This window comes from Lagopus leucura, unplaced genomic scaffold (genome assembly GCF_019238085.1).
Source record: "Lagopus leucura isolate 7727_CA_CO unplaced genomic scaffold, USGS_WTPT01 Super-Scaffold_73, whole genome shotgun sequence".
NCBI classification, from domain to species: domain Eukaryota; kingdom Metazoa; phylum Chordata; class Aves; order Galliformes; family Phasianidae; genus Lagopus; species Lagopus leucura.
Window position 1 is genome coordinate 66,963,099 of NW_024962252.1, and position 20,382 is coordinate 66,983,480.

The 20,382-nt window shown below is 36.2% G+C and overlaps 1 long non-coding RNA gene across 2 annotated transcripts; it reads left to right on the top strand.

The window, feature by feature from the left end:
* The first annotated feature begins 1,866 nt into the window (after positions 1-1,866).
* Positions 1,867-19,118, top strand: LOC122193629. Of its 2 annotated transcripts, none has more exons than XR_006182941.1 (3): positions 1,867-1,892; positions 14,428-14,611; positions 18,980-19,118. It is a non-coding gene; the product is annotated as an uncharacterized LOC122193629 (long non-coding RNA). The 2 variants fall into 2 exon arrangements; XR_006182940.1 differs by lacking the exon at positions 1,867-1,892 and adding an exon at positions 4,594-4,642.
* Positions 19,119-20,382: the final 1,264 nt, after the last annotated feature.

The window sequence follows — 20,382 nt, forward strand, 5'->3', positions numbered from 1 at the left end:
TGAAGAGATTGAGTCCACACTCATGAAGACATTACTCACAGGGAGCCTTTCACTGCATGGTGAATAAGAGGCTAGATTTGTTCTTTTCTGCTAACCCTCAAAAGACAAATAGCCTTTACAAATCATAGGAAGCTGACATTTTGATTTTAAAAAATAAACCTTGTTTCTGTCTTATTAAGTGCTGCCTAAGCAGTCTATCAGCTGCTGAAAATGATTGAAGAGTGACAGTTCTCTCTTTTTAACTACTTTCCATAACTCTATGAAAGCTATGAAGGAAATCAGCATTCAGCTACCTTAGGGGACTGCAGATCTGTTACCAAGCCTGGTAGCTTTGCTATTGAAGTGTTCTCTCTCCTTATAGCTCTAGTTACTGGCTTCTACTATCTACATGACTAGGTTGAAGGGAACACCGGTTCAAATGTAGAAGTCTCTTCCTGGCAGGTTTCAGCCCAAGAAGATTTTGAGAAAGCAACAACAAAAGTCTACAAGTCCAGCATGGAATTCAGATTTTCTGGAATATCTGTACAAAGTACTTTTGAGCTAGAGAGGACGATTCTGTAAATTGTATACATATCAATGCCTTATTCTATTTACTACAATTCAGCAGAGAAACTCAGTTTCTCTGAGTTTCTAGCCACAAGGTTTCTGGAAACTCATGAATCATTACAGCAATATACATTACCAATACTTTCTTAAAAATTCAGTCAGTTTGAATGTAATGTGCTGTCCTTACAGATGTTGTTATTAGCTTTATGTTCTGCCACTTCTTATAGTCTTTATAGTAGTGGAAGTCTGGGGATATAGGACAGTATATTTGCACAAAGTTCTCCTGCAAGTAATCTTTCCCAGAATGAATGGAAGACTAACTACAAGGCTCATTTCTTTCCTGTCCTTTATGACACTTCAGAAATGCAAAGACAAATTACAACAATTCACCTCAACAGCTGGTGAATTGAGCACTGATCTGCTTATAAAGTAGCAGCCCAATACAACTGTGGTACTTTACAAGCAGCTTATGCAAAAATGTTCACTGCCGTCATGAGACTGTGTCATTATAATATATCACTTCAAAAATGATGATGCACAGCCTCTGTTAGTTATTTTTTTTCATTTTAGAAGGAGCTTTTCTAAACTTTATTCATCAGTTTTCTTGTAACTATAGAATACAATTAGTTAAATCTAAAGATAGTAACATTGTAATTGTAATAAAGCTATGATTCTTCATGTCTGCTAAACAATTTCTCACACTGAGTACTAACAAGATATAGAACATTAAACATTTTATCACAGTTCTTCATAGTAAGCAACTTCTTGCTCTTAAGATAAATACTATAAATATTGGAAACTGTTTTCTTCCTTTACAAAATCCAGGTATTGGGGAGTAAAGAATCCCAAATACACCATGCTAAAGTGCGTAGTCTTTGCCAGAATTGGTGATCTTGACATAAAATACATGAAGAATTGATGTTGATTAGGAAAATACATCAAAAACTGTGCCCACTTCCGCAGTTAGGATCTGTGCTATCAGTTTTACAGTGTCTCCCTCACAACATACTAAGCAGAGAAACTGCATACGTTGATCAGCAGAGATAAGTTTCAGATAATTTTAGTGATTCATCTTGTTTTCAACTATCAGACAAGACCTGCTGATATAAAACCAATTATTTTCACAAGAACTTTTGATTATACTCTTATACTAAATTAGTATTTGTAGTGAAAACGCTAAGTCATGGCCTGAAGAAGTGATTGATCACCTGGTGAGAAGTCAGGGCCAACAAAGGGGAGATCAGATGCATGCAATCAGGATCCACCCCTTTACAGACCTCACTTAAGGGTTGGCAGTGGAGGTGATCTCTTGCTGGAGATCTCTACCTACCTGTGATCTTCCAAAGGTAAGCAAATATTTTCTTCTTTTCTGTGGTTGCTGTGTTTGGGTATGTTCTCATTTGCTGGAGCCAAAGACTTTGCCACCCTGCAATTATCACAGTATTTTTTATCCCTTTGTAGCATTACAGCATTGCTTTTCAACTAGGGCATAGTGTGTTTAGTCCTGCAAGTCAGCAGACAGGGTGGAGAAGTTTTCTTCTTCTACATTAATCTATTAGATTTTGTGTTTGAAACATTGCATGTCAAGCTGATCTAAAGACAAACTGATATAATACGCTTATCTTCAAAAAAGCTGTGAAGAGGATGCAAACTAAGACTCAAGTATTTGTCAAAACCATGTTTTCCTTTATGACTTTTTCTTTCCGCACGCCTTCTCCAAGCCCCTAAAATTGCATTTGTCTTGTATGAACAACAATGAAAAACTAAACCGAAGCTGTTAGGCAAGTTCTACTTTTAAAGTCATTCTTACTCTTTATAAGCTATGCCTTGCTAATGGTGAATACTGGGAGCCTCAAGAAAGAACATCTCAATCTTGGAGTAAGCTGCAGGGGAACGTGTGTAGAGAAAAATGTTTATAAAACTTAAGATAAATAAAAACAGTGAATTGTTTCATAGTCTATTTCTATTTTTCAGTCTTAAGTTCTTCGGGTATTAGTATTTTAGGAGATTTTTTTCCAGTAATTCTGAATATACCTACACTGGTAAACAACTTGCTGAAGTACACTGCCTGGACATTGACACACAGCAGCGTTGCATTGCCAAACTGTAGAGCTGTTCCTAGCCTGCTGTGGCCTGTGTTACAAGTGGTCTATCCATCTATCCCAGGAATGGTTTTGTTGTCAGATAGAGTGAAGGACAGAGTCTGGGAATGGCTACCTTATTGTGGCAGAAATGAGCCCCTCATAGGAGAGATGTGGGTTGTTTTGCACCTATTGGTCTCATTGCCACTTTGCCTCTCATACACGTGCATTTTTTTTTTTTTTTAAGCACTCTCAAATTTAGAAGGAAGGTGGTGATTTCTTACTTCTGCTTTGGCTTTCATTTCTTTCACTTTTTTCCTTAAAAATTTGCTGGTTACTTCAGCTGCAGCAGCACGAACTTCCCCACAGTAAACATAAACAAGAAAAGTGAATTTCAGCAGGCTAAAACATCCTAAAATAGGCTTCTGGTTATGTATTACTATTCTCCACATATTTCCTCAATGAATTTAGCATTGCTATCTCCATGATTAGTCTCTGATAAATATTATCTTTTTTAGAAAATAAAAGCAATATTTATTTGTTCTGGTGCATAGTGATACATAGCTATCTTTCACTAACAAACTAGACTACCGGCTTCACTGGATAATTTAATTTTATTTACAAGGGAATAAAATTCTTCAGTGAGAATAACTAGCTGTGCCTTTAATTTTTGAAAGCGATGATGAAGTAGGCTTTCAGAGAACAAAGTAAATATTTACTGACAAGTTATATAAGGCGATTAATTCTATAGGAAGTGCACTTCCCCTTTTTTATGTAAGAGACTCATTGTTTCTGAAGAGGAGTTTTGCCAGAATAATGGCTGTACTACACACTTACATAAAAGCAGAGAATGATATTCATAAGTAGCCATCATAAGTAGTATGCAGCCATTCTTGCGTTCTGCTGTGGTAAATGTTTCCTAGACTGTACAATACATATTAAAGAGTCCTAGTTAGCATACTGCATGAGGATCTACACATCACATGTGCTTACTGTATCAAAACCTCAGAAATATTTCCTCTTTATAAGCTGGCAATTTTACTAACTCAAAGTATCCACACCTTATGGCTCTAAATCATTTTCCTCAGGGACAGTAGCATAGAATGGGTAAATATCTAAAAACAAAAATATGAAAAAGGCCAGCTCCATTTTGTTTTCTGCTGCTAACCATACCCCGGTATCCCTCTCCCCCAAGTTCCCTGCCTTTCTTCCACCCAGGACAGCCCACAGTAGGCTCTCAATCTCAAAAGCTACTAGTGTCTTGTTTATGTAGCTGTACAGCTTCTTCCATGTGCAATTCAGGGTAATTAAGAGCAATTAGTTCCTGAAATAGCCCTACCCAGCTAAAATTACTCTTTATGAAGTTGTACTCAGTCAATGACCTGTTGCAGATAACTTAATTGAGCAGAGATTGCAGCAGTCAGGAAGGCCCTTTTAAAATGATTGTCACAAGCACTGGGAAAAGAGGGCGAAGTGGAGTAATGGAAACTGAAAGCTCAATATTTACAAAAAAGAAGTGAGAAGTGCTCTCCTGAGGTTATCTTCAAACCTGGTCAGATTTGCTGAGGACCTCTGATATAGGATATTTTTCAGAGAGGGCATGTGGAGTGGTACAGCTTCTAGCACAGAAGCTCACAGGATGAGCAGGGATGACCTGATAAAACCCAGGCTAACGTCAAGGCTGTCTATGCTGTAGGCCTGAAGAATGCCTGGGAAAAGGCTCTTCCTTGTCTCTGGTTTGGGCTTGAGTTCTGCGCATACACATTCAGATGTGCAAGCCATAATTACATAAATGCTTCAACGCAGAAGTAAAACCTAACTTTTATTACTTCTAGAATCATAGGTAGCCAGCCTCGAGGATGAGTGCTGAGTCCTTGTTTGTTCAGTTTCACCTGTCTTTACTGTTACAGAGAGTAAATCTATATAATCTGGGATTTTCTTGCTCGTGTAATTTCTTCCAGAAGATGCTGTATTCTTAGGAGTCTGTAGGACACTCATGCTCATCAAAGAATAAGGTAGGAAATTGTATGGACTCTCTTCAGTAACATTTTCATAGTCTTGAGTTGTTTGAGGCAAAATCCTGAAACTTTCTTCAAGATAACCATGAGGTAATAATCTGAAGAACAACTCTGTAAAAGCTGAGGCAACACCTTACCTGATTTAGAGGGCTATTTGTGCTTCAAATTAAGCTCTAGATTCAAGGTTGACCTGGCTGCAAACTAAAGTCTGTAGTGTCTCAAACGACCAGAACCTTTGTCAATTCAATTTATGTGGTATTTATGAGCATGGCAGAATTGAGGGGGGTGTTGTTTTACAGAAGTATGCTACTTTAAGTTTTGTATTTAATTATGAAAATATTTCACTGTTTTATCCTGATAATTTCACTCCCAGTAGAGATGTCTTTGTAATGCTATGTTTTAAACTATCTTCAGCCCTTCCAATTCTGAAGAATTGTACAGAGAGACAGATTTTTAGGTTTAAGAACTACATTTGCAACGAAGAGGAACTTGTTACTTTTTTCCATTTTTTTTTCTACTGAAGCATACTATTTTACAATTATTTTAGTTTTGTGAAAGCAAGAATGTATTTATTGGAAATGCAAAGATGTTATGATGCTGGACTCTCAAAATAAAATTGAGAGATCTTTGTTGTGATTGAACAAAAATAACATTCTTTTGCTTATTGTTGTTAGCTGTAGAGCTCAATAATGGGGATAAACCATAGGAAGAAGCTCAAAACCTGTTATGGAAAACAAATCACAATTACATCTTCCATAACTTTATACCCCTCTGGATAACATAAGTTATTACAAACTAAAATTCTCAGGTACGGTACCTGGTATGTATACCACTGTACATTCTATTTTTACATGAGTCCCAGGGTAAGTTGTTCTAAGATTTATGTCAGTGTCAGATTTTTCCCAGCTATGAGACTAAATTTTTTTTTTTTTTAATTTCTTATGGGAGGTTGATAAGGAATCATCACTGAGGACAAGCTGAAGTGAAACTACAGCTCTCCAGGTCCAAATTTTCCTGCTAAGCTCTATTTTATAGGAACATAGAATCATTATGTTTAATGAAAAAAAAAAAAAGTCATTAAACCTAAAATGGAAACCCAGTCAACCCTTCATTGCCTTTCACATTGTTCACAGAGAGTGTCCTAGACTAAGAAGAGAAAAAGACAATAACTATTTTTAATTATTATTTTGATCTGTACTTGTTAAAAGTGTACTGTTGTCTCTCAAAGAAACATGAGTGATCAAATTCAGCAAGGATGTTGAATTTTTCTATAAAAGAAATTGCAATGCTTCCTCAGAAACAGGAAGGTACTAAGAAGATTGAAATCATTTCATTGTTAATCCTTGGAAGGACAGGTAAATGTCTGAAAAATGACTTTAATGAGGTGAGAAAATGCAGTACAAGCTCTCCCCCCCTCAAAAAGGCTAACAGAAATAAAACATAGGATATTTTTGTTCCAGGTTTAATTAAAAAAAAAAAAAAAAAAAAAACCTCTTTGTAAATACAAAGGTTTCTTTTATTACCTAATGGTAATCTGTAAACACTGCAATGAATTAACCAAACTTTAAAGAAAAAGATATAATAACAAATCAGAGCAACTTTTTGGTAATGGATTTATTTCAGCTTAAATGTAGGCTCAGACATATCAGGCTCAGACTTGTGTCACTGTCAACTAGATCAATCTACCCCCATGACTGGGGTCAGTAGGCCCCTGGGCCCCTCCAGCCCCACAAAATGGGAAGGAAAAGGCAAAAAGGGTAGGGAGATGGGAGCTAGGCTCAAGCAAGTGGGGGGGGGGGGGGGGGCACAACGAACAGTGGCAATGATCTATGGAGGAAAAATTATTTTACTAACTATGATATTGGAATGCAAGGTAATACAGTACAATCTAATTGAAATTGAGACTGATAAATCAAATAAAATAAGAGAGAGACTGATCTCCTGAAAAGTTCCTGAGGCTGATCAAACCTGAAGAGCTTGGTACGGCTAGGAAAGCACGCTCCAGCACCCCCTGCAAGCAGTAAGAGACCGCACAACCAGGAAGGGCCAAATCCCATGACTTCCGCAACAATGTACAGGGACAGGTACCTGGAATTGAGCATTAACAGTTTAGCTCCAGTGCACTACGTGATGTTATGATGTGGAATACCAAAAATCACAAAACCATGACAACCTCTTAGTTCTCTGTTGGCAGTGACAACTTTAGTCAGTTACACTGTTTGTAGTTTGCTGGGTTTTTTTGTTGTTTTTTTTCTATAGGGGAATAAAAGATGGGAAGAAACAGTGAATACAAGAGGGATATTTCATGGGTGAAAATGAGTTAGCTTTCATTTTTGGTTAGTACTTTAAAAAAAAAAAAAATCATTCCAGAAACAAGACTTGCACACAAATTCATAATGTCCTTTGCTTTCATTTTATTTTGAAGCACAGATTCTTTAAATGTGATTTTCAATCAACTGAGGTTTTGCACAGTCTGACTTAAGATTCGTAAAATGTATCTTACATAAAGTAGCTGCATCAGTAACGTGCAACACTTTCACTCCACTGAAACAGCCCTTTATAATATCTTTATCCTTGTGTATGTTTGGCATCAATGAAATGTATTTGTAAAGCAGAATGTCATAACATGTTATTTTGATTCTGAAACTGAGCATTTGTGAAAGGGCACAGATAATGGGATCTCCAATGAAAGGAGAGGAGCACAAATTGAGTATACCAAAATGCTAAGTCAGGAGATAAAACTCTGCTTGGGATATGATTGTGTAAAAACTGAACTGACAAAATACTAGAGCATATTCAATGCTTGTAGTTTCATATCCTCACAGACATGACGAGACAAAATCTGCTTTCTGTTCACCTCATTTTCATCCTGGCTTCTCTGAGATTAGTCACGATAGTGTATGTTTCAGTGTAAAATGTTCAACATCTTACTCTCCTTCCTGATACTAGGTTTTAATTAAGTGCTTATGGTTTGAGTAATGCCGAAATACAATAACGATATCATTTCAGTTGAAAAAAAGAGCACCAAAAACTTTGTGATAGTCAAGGCCAATCATGACAACTAGTACTAAAAGGTACACTTTGCCTTCTTAAATTTATCAAGATGCCCAACACTGTTTTTATCCTTCCATCTTGAACCCTTTGTCTTCTGTTATTACCACCTATTTCTCAGGCAGGTTGTTTGAAACACAGCTCTCAGTTTTCAACTTCAAACAATTTCTCCAGGTGTTTTATTCTCTGATCTTTTTCTTAAAGCCTAAAAATAATGTTTTCTATGCTATGCTCAGAACAGACAACAATAATCTTTTTGTTTACTGAACTGATCTCATGGGGATTCCTCACATGAACTTCAAAATCAAATCTCTTTTAAACAGTTTGCAGTACAGTTTGCCCTGGATGCCATCCTGTACTTCATTCTCACTTGTGTTATCATATTATTTTATCTTTTTTTTTTTTTTTTTCACTTTACCTTTCACTGAAACCTTTTTTAAAATGTTCTTCCAAACTGGAACAACATTATCCAAAATTTATTAAGACACAATATTTTCCTGTATTTCCAATTTCCTAAAAACTTTTCTGTTGTTCTTTTAAATTTTTAACTATCAATTAAAATTCATTTGTAGACGTTATTGAAGGTTTATAATTCTCCCCCCCCCCCCCTTTTTTTTTTTTTTTTTAAAGCAAGAATTGACATGTTTAGACTATAGAATGTGTTTACCATTGCAACCTCTCCACAGCTCAGTAGGTTTTCTTCAAGACTCTTTTCAGTGTGCATTCTTTAGGAAGCCCTAACTATTCTTGTTTAAGGCAGAATGAATTGTTAGTGAGAACAACCAAACTATATTGCCTTAAAGCTTAAATGTATCAAGTACTTTATAGTTTGTGTAGTTTTCTTCAATTATTTCACTTTATCGCATAACAGTAAAAGGTCATTTTACTGCAAAGTGCTCTCTAAAATATTCATAATTTACTGTTTATAGTTTTTTAAAATTTCAAACAAAAGTGAATGTGCAATTTGTGTGTACATTTATTCCTTGAATTTTGAGTCATATAAGATTCATTAAGTAATCCATTTTTTATTATGAATTTTGGTATTGAATTTACTTCTGTCTTGGTTTTCTTCCTGGCTTTTTAAAAATACTGCTTAGTGGTGTAATACATGATGTGCTAGCTAAACTCCTTAATGATCTAAAGTGATCAGGTAACCCACATGGATGCTATCTTTAAGTACTTCTTTCCTTCTTAGCTCAAGATATTTCTACTATTTTTGTGGTGTTTTTTTTTTGTTGTTGTTGTTGTCCCAGCGATTAAATACAATTGCCCTCCTGTAGTAAACAGTCTACGTTCTACCTTGCAAGATCTTTCTCTAACATTTCTGCAAGAAACTTTTCCCATTTCTTTTCTGCCACTTTATAAGTCCTAATGTATTGTACATATTAAGATAAATATTATTTAATGACTTAGATTTTTCCAGTTTTCTAAATATCAACCTCTACAGTGGCAGTCTTGTCTATCTACGTGTTTTGATAGCTATCCTCCACTCACCTTTAAAACATACAGTCACTAGAAATAAGTAGCCAACATCATCTGAACCTGAGATTCAAGGCTGGGTGGAGGGAATGAAACATGGGGAAGCCAATTGCAATATAGTGATGAGGGATGAGGCAAACTTGGAAATATTGCTGTAGATAGCTGATAGAACTGGAAAGATGTATTTATGATGTGGTCATATCACTAAAATCTGCGTTTCTGTTGCTGTGAAGTGATCCATGGTGTGACCCATCATGCCTGGGAGGCACTTATACTGGCCACAAATCAGTCTGGTAGCTGCTGTTCTACTCATTCCTAACACTGAAAATATCACATAATTTGTGATAACTGCATTTGGGTCCTCATCAGAATACAAAAATAAATTCATCTAATGTGTATTAATAAAACCTAAAGTCTTTAATGTTGTAAATACTGAATAAGCTAGTTAATGTTTTCAAATGCTATGAGTCAATCAGCATGTGTCAGGAGGAAAAACAGTAACTCTAGTGTATTTATACACTTCTTATGTGCCTGAATAATTCCATTCTTTTCCATACGTTTTCTTCAGAGGTGACAGTTTTGAGCCTAAGCCTGCTGTTCAAAATAAGTTCATTTTGTGCTCTGTCTAGGATTTCAGGTGAGGCTGGCATACACGTGTATGTGATTACATTACTGCCAGATTTCAATGTAAACAAAGATAAAGGTTTTTTTTTTTAACTTTTCCATTCCACTCTAGATGAATAGGATATGAATTTTTCAAACTCCTCTAGTGGTGCACATAGCGGCAGAAAAATAAAGACCTACACTGCAAGATGCAAAGGTTCAGACTTGAGGCTTGAACTGGCATCAGATTTTATTCCATGTTGGGGGTACATCAGGTTCCACACTGTGATTTCAGTGCATCTGGGGGAAATCTTAACCATGTTACTGCCTTGTTATATTATCCAAGTTAAGTAGTTTACACTTTACAGCATTTAAAAGTTGTGTTTTTTTTTAACCTTGTTCTGATGTAATTTTTACCATAAATAACAAATCTATATTCCAGACAAAAGCTAATGAAAACCATTGCAAGCTTCACATTTCCCTGATTAGACACTTCACAGTTTTCCCTGTTCTTTTTGTGGTAGTAGGCAGCTGTCCTCGGGAAGTCATTTACTCTAAATGGTGAACACTACTGTGACTCTATGAAGGAGGGTGTTCTGGATCCAACCTGTATTCTCAGGACAATTCATGCATTTCATATTGGACAGCGTAAGAGGCCTTGAAGCTCATCTCTTATCTAGTCAGCAGTGTACACTGGTTTCAGATGGTATAAAATGCAGGAAAGTACTGTTTTCAGCTTGCTAATTAGGCTGTTTATTTTGTCTTCTCACTTTGCTTCAGGCCCTTTGGAAAAGAAGTTTTAGAATGAATTAAGTTGGAAGAGACCTTAAAAACCAACTAGTTTGAAAACCTGCACTGTAGGCTAGATCAGGTTGTAAAAAGCCCCATCAAACCTGACCTTAAATATTGTCAGGAGTGGCATATCCATAGCTTCTGTGGACAACCTGTTCCAGTGCCTCACTATGCCCATAGCAAAGAATTTCTTCCTAATGTCTGATCAAATCATACTGTCTTCTTGTTTAAAAAATGTTGTCCCTTGTCCTATCACTACGCTTCCTGATAGAGTCCATCCCCATCTTTCCTGCTGGCCCTCTTTAGGAGCTTGAAGGATGCTATAATTTATCCCCAGTCATCTTTTGTCTGTGTTGAACAACCTCTTCTCTTTCTGTTGGAGAAGTAAAGTACTTCCTTCTAGAAAATAATACAGTTTTGCTGTTAGTAGGATCAAACAGTCAATTCATTTCATCTAATTTTAAGAAACCAGATTATAAACATTGGATTTACTAGATTTAGGTCTTCAGGCTTATGTAGACTTTTGTGGCATCAATGTGCAGAAAAATATGCACTGTGGCCTGAGCAGGCAACTAGCTTTTGAGAAGGAGCTGTAAGAAAACTGTTGGTGAGAGACTGTTCTGCAGCTGTAACTAAGTATCCATGCTTTCTGTCAATGTCCTTGCTTATCCTGATACAAAACTATTGTCTGGTACTGTTGTATATACAGCCATGGTACTAAAGGGTTGCACGGGCATTGTGCCAGGCAGATATCACTGGTGTCTGCTGAGCATAATACCAGGGTGTATGCTCTATCAGCCTGCTGCTACTGCTAATGAGTACTTGGTGGAGACTCTACTGGCTGGCTGCCAATAACTAGTAACTACTAGTACTCTACTAATAGTATGAGTACCTCTCTATTAAATTAATGTACATTAACTCACCACCGTGTACTTTCTTCAGGATCAGTAAACTTTACACAGAAGCGCTAGTGCTTTTGTATTACACACCATCAAACTTCTGGAATTACATCACGTTGGGATCAAGTGCTTAAATTTTTATTTTATATCTTACCACAGAAATAGAAATGGTTATGACAAGAGTTCTCCTAACGGGATTTTACAAGTTGGAGTCACCAGCAGCAGAAAATCACTGATATTTTTTCAGATTCTTGTGTAACTGGAGATACTGATATGTCTTTCCCTGCCATGAAAAAAGCAACAATACAGTCCAGAAGACCACAGATATGTAATGCATGACTCTGGAAAGGACCCTGCCTTCCACAAAGATCCGATCAAGTCTGCTAAACCAGCTGCATACTTTCCTGACCTCGAGTCTCTCCCTGGTATAAAAGCAATCTGAATGTCTATCAGAAAGGATCAATCCTATAACTTTGTTTGCCTTTCACATTTTTTGGAAGCAGCTAAGAAGGGGGCCAAGTCATGGTGTGTATGTAGCATTGGGCCCATTAAAGCAGCTGTTCTGACTCAAAGTTTATTGTCAGCGTTGCTGTGCTATGGAAGCTAGGCTCAGTTTGACTAAGTGAAATGTGTTAGTATGTCTGTTTTAGTATTAGTAGGAAGTCACACAGTTGCAGCCATTGGATCTGTAGCATTTAGCATCTCTAGGATTCAAGACAAGCCCCCTGACATGAAGAACTTTTTTTTTTAAAAAAAAAAAAAAAAAAAAAAAACAACCAACAATGGAAAAAAGGCTTTAAAGGGATCCTAAGGAGGATAACTTAAAAGCAAGTCTTAGAGCTGTTCCGTGATGGAGGCTGTGGGGAAGGCTGATCTCTGGTGAGATCTTTTGTCAAGTCTGAGGAGCAGATCTGTGTTTAGCCTGGCACCATGTTGGCCTTCTATTGCATGTGTTAGCCAATGAGTAACTGCTCTTTGTGCTGTATACAGCCTGTTTGCAAAGTATCCTTGCATATGGTAAAAGATGCCTGTTCCAAGGTGACTCATGAGGGAGGGTAATTTATGCTATTGGTTTAAAGAATCCTGTTGACTTCAGTGTTTGCACTTCATTATAAATGTTTTAATTATTTGATAAAACATGATTAGAAGGGAATGCAAAGGGAGTCAGTGGAAGAGGACAGGAATGGAGAGGAAGGGAGGAAAGCAAGGCAAAAGTATTTCCTCTGAACCTCATTTGAAGCACAAGTCAATGGTGCAATAAGAGTGCGTCCATCGTGATCAGAATGTGCCCATACCTGAGCAGGAGAGGGTTGCTGAGACATGGTGCTCCGTAGACAACCCTGATGTGGGGCTGCAATTCAATCCCTTTGGCACGGTGGGTGCACTGGCTCCTTCAAATTCGTTCTCTCCTGATGTGCTCACCAAGATTGAGAATGAAGAACAAAAAGTAAGAGAACAGGATATGAAGTTTCCTTTGTTTCTTAGAATTGTGTCATAGATGAAACATTTAATTATACACCAATCAAAATAAATCCCACATGTAATGAATACGAGTGCATTTTCTTTTACTGTCAAAGAAAATTTTTTGTGTAATATAGCACAAAACAAATAGCTCAGTTTCTTTTACTACAAGCCTCCATGGAGTGTGGAAAATTTCAGATACATCTCATTAGCTTTTCTGCATATATGTCTGTAATTATGAAGTGCTATCATTGATCATTTTCTTTTTTCAAATTATTTTATAACGTAGGAAGATTTGATTGACAAAAAGTACAAAAGGAACAATTTGCTTAGACTTCATAGATATTTCCAACACTTTGGCTGATGTCCATCAAGATCATTAAAATCAATTAAGCAGTTAAGTATAGGACATCTATTGTTCTGTCAGAGAATCAATAGACCCTTTCAAATCTCCCATAATTTTAGGGATAACAGCAGACAATTTAAAGAATTACACTTTCATAGAAGCATAGGTTCTATTTCTGCATACAATGACTTTGCTAGGTTTATTTGTCTCTTTAAAGGTAAACTTTTTTTTGAGATTGGAAATATAGTGTAATCTCTAAGATAGACATTCAGTCTACGTTCCATGTCTAGTATGATAAATAAGCTGTATGAAAACTGAAGTATATCTGATTTCCTTACTCCAATCAAATTCATTATAATTGCTAAATATTTAGTCCACTAATGGTGGGCCATTTGTAGCTGCAACTATATTTAGAAAAAAAAGAAAAAAGAAATGTTTTTATCCAAATAAGAAAGATATGCCCCACATCATAGCTATGTGGCTGAATCACTCAGTTTCAGTCATTGCAGCAGCTGAAGCAGGATCTCTGAGGAAAGACAGACTGACAAAACACACAGGGCCCAGAATATACATTACTGTAATAGTAACTTAGAAATAGGTTTAACCTATTTGGTGAGATAGAATTATTTCATATGAATTATGTCTCCATTCAGGAACCACAAATTCAGAGTTAGGGCAGTATTTGCTCCTATATGCGTAGCACCTCACAAGTAGGACTGATAGCACTTAGAGGCATCAGTGGTGTTAATTGGTAAGTGTTAAGCGACTCTTGTGCTTTTTGTTATTTAACAGCAGTGGCTGGGCATTGGAGGAACTGGTGCTAATCATGCTGGAAACAAAGGATGACTGAATAACATTACCATGAAACTTCTTTATAATTGAGTTTAATACTGATGGAGTGGAAAAGGAATTTCTTAAAGTCAATATCTATGGTTATGTTCAAATCTAATCTGTGGTCAAAGAGGAAGCATGCTATTCATACAGGTATCAAAGAGTATAATTGAAAATGAAAAAGTTTTTGATCTCAAGTAGTTCTTGCTGAAAAAGAAAGAATAATAACAGGAAGAAAGCATAATAGTAAATTTGTATACAAATGTCCTGCACATGCTACTCTTTTCCTTGGGGTTATGTTCTCTTTTTCTCTATTCCAGCTGTGGTGGTTTTTTTGTAAGTCATCAGCATCCTCACCAAGGGGAAGAACTTGTTCATATTGATGGTTGCACCTCACTTGAGGTTCTTCTTATATGCTTGCTAACGTGCACCTTGATCTTTCTTCATCAATCTTCAGCTCCGTGTCACATCCATATTAATTATATGTGGTGCCTTTTATATATGGTAAGTACAATTTCTTTGTTCTTCCTGACCTCTAGTTTTTCCAGCACCAGGGCTCTATTTCTTTGTTTGGTGAGGAGTTGATATCCACGAGGCAACCAGTGCCAGGTTGTGCTCTCCCTCTTGTATTTGGTTCCCACTCTCCTCTGCATTTGGTGCCCCCCATTCTCAAGGCCTGCTCTATCGCATCAGACTTGTATTTCTCTGAGGGGTGTTATTAGGATAGAGACATAAAATCATGTTAGTAGAGCGCAAAGACAAGCTTAACAAATTAGTCAGACACTTGGTAGTTAGCAAAATGTTACAACTAAGCCACACTAAAAGAAAGTTGCCAGCTAGTTCAGACAGAACAAACTGGTAGTCCTCAAACCTGAGGACTTGCAAACTCAATACAAAGCTTATGGCCCTTTCAACAAGGTAATGCTTTAAGTTATGTGTAAGTCTAGCAGTATATTGTCTAAAGCTAGCAATTTGCTCATCTGACAAGATGTTTAGATCAATACTAATATATGGTCTGCCTTTGGTGAGAAATAATAACCTGCTTTTTTCTACTGAAAAGTCAAATTAAATTTGTTTCCGCATTCAGTAGGTGGGCTCTTAAGCACTTATTACAGTGTAACATAAACTGTAATAGAAGGTGTCCACAGTAAAATAACAAATAAAATATCATTAATGTATGTAATTTCATTATGTAACGTGAGAGTAAGACTAAACATAAGCATAGTAGATTTCATAATCCATATTGCCATATATATTTACTCTATCATTGGAAGCGTAAGAGTAATTGGATAACACTTTATTTGTTACTTTAGGAGGAAGTGCTAAATTTCTATAGTGGCAATGTTAATGAAGATACTCCGAATTATGCTGTTCTTCTCCTAAATTAGAAAACTATTCCTGCCTCTCTTTGTTCCTTATATTAACAAAAACATACCTGTCCTGGCCGCATTTTTCCCTTCTATGAGCAGCAGCAGGATCCCACCACCCTTATGAAGCAGAGGCTCAGAGATGCTGCATTCCTTGTGCTGTGCTATCAGCTCTGGCTGCCAGCATGCCCTCTGATGGCTTTCTTTAATCCTCTTTCTTGCATAGGTGGGGACCAGGTACATTTCTGAAAATAAATGTGATGCTGTCAAAGTGAGAGGTTGGAGTTTATAAATAAACGTCCTGCAGCTATTTGGCTTGCTAGAAAGAAGCAAAATGTTAACAGCTGAAATTCCACTGTGAAAATGTTCTTCAGCATCAGACTTTTTTTCCCCTATCCTCTCATGTGCTTCAAGAACAAGGGCAAGTTTGACTCTGACAAACTGTTGACTGTCATATGTGCTAGCTATCAGATTTCACTACCACTGCTTTCTGTCCTAGCAGTGGTATTCCTAAATATGTATGAAGAACATGTCCTTCATCAGAAAGCAATAATCAATATCAGTAAAGGAACAAACAACCTAAGGTATTTCTGTGGTCCGGAGTGTCTTTCCACTCTACCTCAGCACCTTTTGAAGTCCTCTTATACGTCTGGGAAATTTTATAGCCATGTGATAGCAGGGAAGGAGAAAAGCATTTGCCAAAAGGCTTAAATACTTCAGAATCAGCAGCAACTATGGTGTTCTCCATATGGCCTTCACTTGAAGCACTTGAATTAGAAAGGTGTGAGAAAAAATTCCCAGGGAACAGAGGAGCTTTGGCAAGAAAATATTCTCTTAATACTCATGAATTAGAATCATTTATTTGTTGTGTGCAACACAGCACTGATGAAAAATGAAATGCTACATTGTCTCCTTTTTGTCTGTGGAGTAAATATTAGAAGGGCTGCTTTGGAGTTAAACTGTCTGATATTTCTTCAGTTCTTACATTTTGGCATTTCAAATTGCACTATATTTTCTTCATAGAACCCATGGAAAGAGCACCTGCAGGTGGAAATCCATGTAGAGAGAAATACCTGCATATCTGTTCTATTGACATGTTTCTAACAAAACCGAAAGGATGTGGCCAAATGCCTGCAGCAAGTGTGGGATTCTGCTTTGCTACAGTGAAATTATATATAGTGCCACATCTGAACTGGGCAACAATTAGCTGAATATATATATCTGAAAGATACACATTTTTATAGCTCTAAGTGGCTACTGTGGTTTTCAGTGTTAAATTTTGGTTATTCTGCTGTTTCTTATTTTTCTAAGCTTAAATTTCTTCCAACTCTTTACCGTTCTCCTTGCTAAATTAGAAATATGACATCTTATGTTATAGAGTACATATTACATCCTTTCATTTCTGTGCAGTTTGTTCTATCTAAACCATTGGCTAATCCTGATTCTGCATATATATAATCTCTCACTTAACAGCCGACTAGTGTTTTAATTAACCATCTTGTTAGCACAATCATCTCCATTCGTCTTTATATTACTGTCAGATGACAGGTCCTCAAAAAATCTAGTAGATTTTTAGACGTTCTTTAAAGAATTGAGTTCAATAAATGTAATGTGGTACACATAAATTAGTAAATGACAATGTTATATACAAGTTCCTTATTTTTGAAGTACTGTAGTTACATTCTAAAAAATCTTTAAACAGAGCAAAACTGAAGCAAAAAAGTACTCCCTGTTTAATTGCATTTCCTCTGCTGTGCTGTTTTTTGTTTTTTTTTTTTTCCCCTTTTTCTTGAAAAGTGCTTCCAAAAGAGCTCCCCAGAATATTTCAGAGCAAAGATTTATAATAGAGAAGATAATGGTAAATGATAGCAAACTTGCATATTGTATTTGACTGTTCTGCAGTAAATAGGGAACACGTTATAAAATCTCAATGTAGAGTATCTCTTATGTGAGATTTCTGTTTCTCCATTTTAAAAAATCATATGGCTGTTACACAGAATTTTTTTTTCCCATTTTTATACACAACCACCTCCTAAACAAAATCTGGATATCTGCATATTGTAACTTCTCGAACTTTTCATTAAGTAAAAGCACAGTGTATAATTCTTATGGGAAGAAATTCTGCCTTTCAAATGAACTTCATCTTTGAAAGCATTTTACCTTCTCAAGCAACTTAAAAAGAAACAAAGAAAGAGATAATAAATGGCTATAAGTGCTCATTAGCTCAAAGTCAAAAGGAATACATAATTTTCATATATATATATATATATATATATATATGTTCAGTTCAGTTTCGACAAAAGCTTTGTTTGTATAATCATTTCAAACCAGGTTCTCCATCTTAACTCTGCTTTCCTAATAATGCTAATGGAATGGGCTGAGTTTCTGGATAGAGCAAAGCAGAAGTGCAGCAGGTTTTAGCAACAGATGCAACTCTCTTACAGTTTGTCAATGTGCTTATATTGTCATTTTCTTAAGTTAACTCCTTATGCAGTGGGAACAGTTAATTTAGACTCTAGCCTTCTCCAATTTTTTTTTTTTTTTTTTTACATCAGTGCAGGCTCTGAGCGCAAACCGGCCTAATATGTTCAGGTAGTGCAAACAGATGGGTTCTTTGCATTATACTGCCATCAGTATGATTTATCACAGCCACTCCCAGAATAAGACATTAGATTTACTATATATTCCCTCAAGGACCAAGTTTTAGAGCTTATAGTGGGGAGCAGAGTAGAGTAGATGAAGGCAGTAAGCCTTTCTAGGATCATCAAGTTGATTTTTATGTCCTTCTGGTGCCGAGCCATGGGTACATAAAGTTAGGCTGAAAGCAAGCTTTTCATGAAAACATTTCAAAAGCTCTTCTACACAGCAATACGTCCTCCTTTCTAAAACACAAAAATGCCAAATGCTAAGTACTTACTACCTCAGCTACACTGCACCCTGTTAATGCATTAACACAGGAGTTCTGTTAACTACTCCTCTCCTTGTCATATATATCACAACAATGAATCAACTCAGGGTCAGAATATTAGCATTATGTTCATGTGGTCTGAAAAAACTGTAAATTGTCGTTCACCTATGCTCCCCCAAATAACAAACGAAAACAAACCTCAAAGCAAAACCAACTGGAGAAAATGCTTCTTTTAACTATTTCTGGACTAATTCTAATTTTTTACAATAATTTCTTACAGAAAAATTGTTTCCATATGTATGATGTAATAAGGTGTCTGCCATCTGCCACATGAAACTGCATCGTGCTGAGATATTCCTGCCTGCTGGTGGGAGAAGTAAGGGACTGAGTCAGTAAGAGGCAGCCACCTACACCTGCACTTAAGGGAGAATAATTTACATCTTAAGATATCAACACCAGACTTTCCAAACAAACCGATAGTTCACTTTCTTATCTGTACATTTAGACATGACAGTTCCCTGTAACTCACTTGCAGTGTTTTGTTTTGTGTGTTCATTTCATCGCATTGGTGTTACATTTAAGGATTTTTTCATGCAGGTGTACACAACAGAACTGTGAACTTGCAGAGATTGTCAGACACAAAGTATGAAACTACTGCAGAAGCAAGCAGATGAAACATCATGAAATATTTCTGAACAATACACAGCTCAATTCTCTGCCCTTATTTTGCTTTCTCTATGCCCTTAGCTTAATGTCAGTTTTCCACTAGAGAAGTCAAAAAAATGTATTCTGTTATGCTTACCTTTTTTGCGGTACGTTCCAGCTAGCTACAACCTTCAACTACTGGACCTACAAGTTAAGTATATTATGGAGTTGGATGCATCTGGCCGCACGTGTCTGTAAACCAAGAATATATTGTGTTAAAGGAATAAAAAAAAAGACATGCACTTTCTGCTGGGGGTGGTTTTGCTGACTTACTTGAGTTGGTTGCTGTGAGTAATGATAGCACCTTAAGAATTTAAGAAACAGTAAACTAAAATTTCTCATCACTTTCATTTTTATATAAAAAAAAAGTTTTAAAACCAGTAAAATTAAAATGTATGCAAGTAACTTTAGTAAGGGTTCATGCTTTCTATCATTGTGCTTGAATTATGGTTATGTAAAGATATATATGCTGTGATATGTCTCTTAAGAAGTACTTCATAAAGAGATTGGAAAAAGTAGAAAGTTACAGAATTACTAGAGAAGGATGTGCTGCAGATTTCAGCAAGGAGAAAATTACTGTAGGAACAGGTGACTAAATTCTCTATTTGTCATGAATACTGTTATCATTAGCAAAGATTAAAAAAAGAAGAAAGCAAACAAATAAATGAAAGATGAAGATAGGAATGATTTCCACAAATATGTTTGGAATTCTAGAAAATAGATATTTCAAAAGAAATAAGCCTCCTCTTAAGAGTTAACAATAATTTAAACTTGGCCATGTGTCCATAAATACAAACCGTCACCCTAAGTCCTGATTTCCACTAGTAAACTTCTAGATAGTGTTAATTTCAAACCCAGAAAACTTCTGTTTCAAAAAATAGATAGGCATACATTCACCTGGAATATTGTATATTTTATAATAGGAATGGCTTTCTGACTCATATATTTAAATTGAATAAGGAAAACTTATCTATTCCCCATGAGGCTCTCTGTATTAAATCTTGTGTATTGCAGTGTCTACACTGCAAATGGTAAGTCAGTCAAAACAGGGGATTATCATCTCTAGCCATTTTCTCTCACATTTTTCAATTGTTTTTGTACTCCTGCTTTCTTACATATCTGTATAATATGTGAAAATAAGCCTTTTGATACTCTCAAGATTATTTTGCGATTCTTCATTTACTGAATTTCACATATCTGGATGACAAATATTCTTTATGCATGTCTTTAGCTTGTTTTTAGCATTTCATATTTCCCTGAAAAATTATGATGATTAAAGTCATATCTAATATTAA